Genomic DNA, 6,000 nt, shown 5'->3' on the forward strand with positions numbered 1-6,000 from the left:
GGGGGACAAAGGCTTAAACTTCCCCTTTTGGGTGGAGCTCCACTTTAACTGTGGGCAGCTTGTGGCTTCACAGGTGGCTGTCCACTGTGCATGTGCAAGCCTCACTGTGCTATCTGAATGGTCCCGCAGTCTTCTGGGACTGGTGAGGTGTCCGTAAAAGACTGTGGGCAGGGAAGGGGGAGGAGAACTTCCACTTGGATCGCCTAGGCGAGATCTGAGTGGAAATGGGAGGTGGGTACCTGTTAAAACTAGGTACCTGCCCCCCCCCAAGAAAAAAATTAATCTAAATGTGGGGTGGGGGGGATTAGTCTGATTACTGGAGAAGAGGAAACTGGGAAAATGCTTCTTATGCCTGCAGAATGATGCCTAGAGTGGAGGTCAGGAACTGCTTTTTGAGGATCAATGGTACAGCTTTTTCTTCAGTATACAGTATATTCAGGAAGGTATTAATGCAGACTTCTGAAGTCACTTAAAAGGCCCACTTTAAAAAAAAAAAAAAAAAAAAAAAAAAAAAGAAAGTCTGCAGTGGCAACTCCTGTATTATTTTCCTAACAGGTTATTTTAAATGCTAATTATCCATGGGTGCTATGTACAGTACAAATGAGGATCCAGGATCCTGCAGCTGGCATGCATTCTGTTGCTCACCATGGGGGAAGAGAAGGTGCTTGTGTGTGCAATGCAGCTCGTCAGCCACAGGCACTGCAGTCAGAGCTTATGTTAAGGCAATGCAGTGCTAAGGAAATGTATTGCAGATTGCTCATCTGGATCTGGACACCAGGCTCAATGCAAATATCTTCCACTGAGGACTGGGGAACACTTGGAACCTAACTGGAATGGGACTGGAAGCTCAGTAATGGTTCTCTTAACCACTTGAGTACCTGTAACACCCCTTCATTACCAGGCCATTTTTTAGTTTTCAGTGCTGTGATAGTTTGAATGACAATTACTGGGATAGTTTGGCAAACATTCGACACTGAATCCAAATCATTTTATTAAAAATCACGTAGAGCTTTATTTAGGTGGTATTTAATAACCACTGTTTTGTTTTTTAATTTGTACTAAAGACCATTAATGTACAGGTCATACATATACAGTGAAGGAATTATTGTTCAGATCACTTACAAAGGTAGTATGGAGATGAAGGGGTTAAAGTGCAGGTTAAGGAAGGTGAATGGGGTAATATGCAGATTACACAGAGATAGGATGGTGATGACTAGTACAGGAGCAAGGGGGGGGGGGGGTAGTTAGGATCTGTGCACACTAGCATTTTTTATAAGCTGAAAAAAATGCTGGATGAAAAAAGCTGATAATAGCGTTTATGTGCCGACTTGTAGTAGTAATTTAGTAGAGTTTAGAAGTGTTTAGAAGCATTAGTGTTTTATTAGTGTTTTTACAGCACATGAGGAAAAAAAACAAAAAAGTTGTTAAAAGCGTTTTGAAGCATTTAGGGGTTTTTTTACATCTGGAAAACACTCCCAAAAACTCTACAAAAAAATTTTTTGAAAAACAGTTCTAGCATAAAACAGTGTGCATGGACACATAGGATAACACTGTTCTAGGAGCAGAAAAAATGCTCATAATAGCTTCTAGGAGCTTAAAAAAACACTAGTGTGCAGGGAGCCTTAAACAAAATGATTCCACAATCAATCGTGTATTTTGGATTTGTGCTGCTGTAGGCAAGGCTAAAATCGGGTGCCCCTCTATCTAAATTTGTCCCAGCCATTCCTGTTTAAGATCCACCCCTTCATCTGTACACTTCACCCCTTCCTCTTTAGGCTCCACTTCTTCCTATTAGAGCTCCACCTCAGAAGTGATACTGGAGATGGTCAGAGATTGTGGATTTGATACAGGAGATGGTCAGAGACCGTGGATTTGATACAGGAGATGGTCAGAGACTGCAGACAGAATACAAGAGATGGTCATAGACTGTGTACATGATACAGGAGATGGTCAGAGACTGTGAATTTCATACAGGAGATGGTCAGAGACTGCAGACAGAATACAAGAGATGGTCATAGACTGTGTACATGATACAGGAGATGGTCAGAGACTGTGGATTTGATACAGGAGATGGTCTGAGACTGCAGACAGGATACAAGAGATGGTCAGAGACTGTGGACATGATACAGGAAATGGTGAGAGACTGCGGATATGATACAGGAGATGGTCAGAGACTGCGGACATGATACAGGAGATGGTCAGAGACTGCGGACATGATACAAGAGATGGTCAGAGACTGCAGACAGGATACAAGAAATGGTCATAGACTGTGACATGATACAGGAGGTGATCAGAGACTGCGAATATGATACAGGAGATGGTCAGAGACTGCGGACAGGATACAACAGATGGTCAGGGACTGTGGACATGATACAGGAGATGGTCAGAGACTGTGGACAGGATAAGGCAGATAGTTAGAGACTGCGGACAGGATAAAGTAGATGATTAGAGACTGCAGACATGACTCCACAGTAATGATCATTCATGGTCTTCATAGGGAATAGAAAAGTCTCCTGTAATGCTTTCCATTTGCTCACCTCTCTATTTCATTATAATTTATTTCAGATTCATTGAAATTTTGTTACTATTTTGATTCAGAGATTCGGATTTTGTCCGAATTTTGATTAGTAACAAACAAATCACACATGTGTAGCTCAGATCAGTGTCATTCACAGGTGGACTAGCCACTACAAAAATACATATCCACCACTCAAACACTTTAATACATACGTGTTTGTGAAGTAGTTGAAAGGCTGAAATAACTGAATCCCCAGATGAAAGCATTATTTACTGTTATACTTCTTTTTATTGCTGACTTAGAATAGAAATGTAAGGTCCATGCACCCATGAACTAGGAGGGTGCACTTTCTGTAGGATGTAGGATGAGATGTGGAACAGGCTGATCAGCCACTTCCCATTTACAACCAACAGATGTTCACACAAATATTTATCAACTATTCAAAGACACCATCATTGCATACAAGTGGTCCATTTAAATTAAACTAGGGATGCAATGTGAGCTTTGGATACTATCTAAAGTATGAAATCTATTTAAAGTGCTACACTGTAAACATTTGAAAAAGTAACATAATAAAACAATACCAAGAGGATGCTATTTCAATCCAACAATATGCATACTATAAAAAGTACGAAAAGGCTACACTAAAAAAGTTACATTGGAAGTAAAGTCCACTTTGTAAGTTGTACCTACAGGCAGTGGTGTATTTAGATTTTGTGCTGCCATAGTCAACACAAAAATCGATTCACCCCCCCCCCCCGGCAAGAGAGAGAGAAAGACAGTCACTTTCACAGCTCCGGACATCCCTGGGAACGAGAGTCGGGCTCTGCATACACCATCTAGCATCCCACAGCCTCTCTTGGATCTCACCTGGTCCCCATGCCGCATATGTCCCTTCTTGTGTTTCTTCTGTCCCTTCTTCCGGGGTGCTGCCCGCCTGAAAAATGTCACCCTAGGCAAAAGCCTTGTTTGCCTTGTGGTAAATACGCCCCTGCCTACAGGTACAGTGAATATCTCCTAAACATGCATTGTTTAGGAAATATTCACACAGTATGCAGCCGATTCCGGACCTTCAGAGCTCCATGCCACAGCCAAGAGCATGCACGTGGGACTGATGTCATCACGGCTTCAGCCATTCATACGCCTAGAGCCCGCGAACCCAGAAGGAAGATCAGATGAAGATGACAGCGCCGGGGGGGCGTGAAAGTGTGGCACTGGAAGACTTTGCACAGGTAAGTGGTGCATACTAGTACATTATGACCTAAAAGGTCCAGGCGGTTTACTACCACTTTAAAGTTGATGTCAGACTGGCAACCCTGCACCGGTGACCTTGCCACCAGTAATTTGTCTAAATCAACAGCACCAGCATTGCTAAAAGGCTGCCTTTTTTTGTTCCTATAGAATCACTCCCACTGTAGCTGAGGCAGTGAGATAACGCTCCCATCGCTAGGTATTCAGATTCAGTATAATTCAGGTGAGCGACACAGCAGCATCTCATTGCGTGTGACTGCAAGGGAAGCGATGCCATAGGGACAAACGGGAAAACTCTTTAGCAAACTAGCTGCTGGCAATTTGTCATTAGTGGCAGAATCCTCCATCTGACATCAACCTAAGGTTTCCTAATATACATAAATGAATACATAAAAATAATATATACAGCAACACATAAAGTAAAACAAAATGTATAAAAATAAAATGAACATGTAAAAATAGGTGTTCAATTATTGCAGGCTGTATGTTTTTATGAGTATTAGCACAAGTGTAAACATATCACATAAACATATCACATATCATATCATATCGGGGCAGCACAGTGGCTTAATGGTTAGCATTTACGCCTGGCAGTACTAGGGTCATTGGTTCAAATCCCAGCCACATCACCTCCTGCCTGGAGCTTGCATGTTCTCCCTGTGCCTGTGTGGGTTTCCTCCGGGTACTCCAGTTTCCTCCCACACTCCAAAGACATGCTGGTAGGTTAATTGGATCCTGTCTAAATTGACCCTAATATGTGTATGTATGAATGTGAGTTAGGGACCTTAGATTGTACGCCCCTTGAGGGTTAGGGACTGATGTGAATGTCCAATATATATATATATGTAAAGCGCTGTGTAAATTGACAGCACTATATAAGTACCTGAAATACATAAATATCTATTGTATTCTTCAAATATTATACACAATATTGTTTTATTTTAGTATTGTGATAAGTTGTGAGAATTAGAGGTGCATTGAAAAATTTGCTCTTGCATCTCTTATTTAATATAATTTAATAAATATAATTTAATATATTTTAATAAATATAAAAAATAATATAATGTAATATAATTTAATATATTTTAATAAATATAATAATATAATTTAATATATTTTAATAAAATATGGCCATGCAAAAAAAAAAACTGACTTCGTTTGAGTTAGCGTCGTTTGTAAAGTAAAAAAGACCACGTTACAATTAGCATTGTCTCCAGAAAATAATCTGCTAAGCGCCGGAGGGGGGCTTACTGCAAGAACAGAGACACTTGGCTGTCAGACAGTGCTTACTGCAGTATAGTAATACTTTGACTACATTGAAACAAAAAGGCTGTTAGTTCTGCAAAACAATGTTTAAAGCTGTATATAAAGAAATATTTACCTCTTCAGAAGTTCTCCATGAATGTGCACACTGAAGAGGTCCTGTCTAGATGAGGAGTGGAAGCTCACCCACCCCAGGTGCTCCCTGTGAACGCAGAGAGCTGGCCGACACTCTCACTCCTTGCTCCTCATGGCAGCTTGGGCACTGAGCCTAAAAAATGCTTTCTCTAGTCTTTGAGTAAGGGGACGTGCCTGTGGCCTATAGGGGTGGAGATGCTTCCTTTGCTTCCTCCCTCTTAAAACAAAGACTCTTCAAGTCTGTAAATGAAAAAAGGCCACCTAGTGATGAATGAACAAGCTGCACACTGACATGAGACATTCACTGCCAGTGCTTGAACAGACAAATGCAGAACGTTCCTAAATAGAACTGAATGAACCAGGAGGACTACAATAGGCGACTCTTTACGCTGCAGTCGAAGAGTCTTGCTAACCCTAGGGAGGCATATACAGTCATGGGCACAGATATTGGCACCCCTGCATTTCTGTCCGATAATGCACCACTTCGCCCAGAAAACGGGTGCAATTATTATTATACAGTATTTATAAAGTGCCGATAGTTCGCTCAGCGCTGTTCAATTACAAATGTTTTGGCATTCTCATGTTTATATCTTTTCTTTGTATTGGTAGGACACAAAAAAAGTGGAGAAACAAAAAACCAAATCGGACACATTCTACGCAAAACCCCTGAAAACGGTCTACACACAATTATTGGGACCCTCAATTTAACCACTTGCCCTCCAGAGGATTTACCCCCCTTCCTGACCAGGCTATTTTTTTGCGATACGGAGCTGCATTATTTTAACTGACAATTCCGCGGTCATGCAACGCTGTGCAGAAATGAAATTGATGTC

The 6,000-nt window shown here is 41.3% G+C and overlaps 1 protein-coding gene across 1 annotated transcript in view; it reads right to left on the reverse strand.

The window, feature by feature from the left end:
* Positions 1-5,308, reverse strand: part of SMIM3 (small integral membrane protein 3) — a 50,522-nt gene extending 45,214 nt beyond the window's left edge. Inside the window, exon 1 of the mRNA XM_089682782.1 lies at positions 5,151-5,308. The gene's annotated coding sequence lies outside the window, so the exon portion shown is untranslated. The remainder of the gene's footprint in view (positions 1-5,150) is intronic.
* Between the last annotated feature and the right edge of the window lie 692 nt (positions 5,309-6,000).

This window comes from Staurois parvus, unplaced genomic scaffold, assembly GCF_062004578.1.
Source record: "Staurois parvus isolate SC_StPar_1 unplaced genomic scaffold, SC_StPar_1.0 ptg000298l, whole genome shotgun sequence".
NCBI classification, from domain to species: Eukaryota; Metazoa; Chordata; class Amphibia; order Anura; family Ranidae; genus Staurois; species Staurois parvus.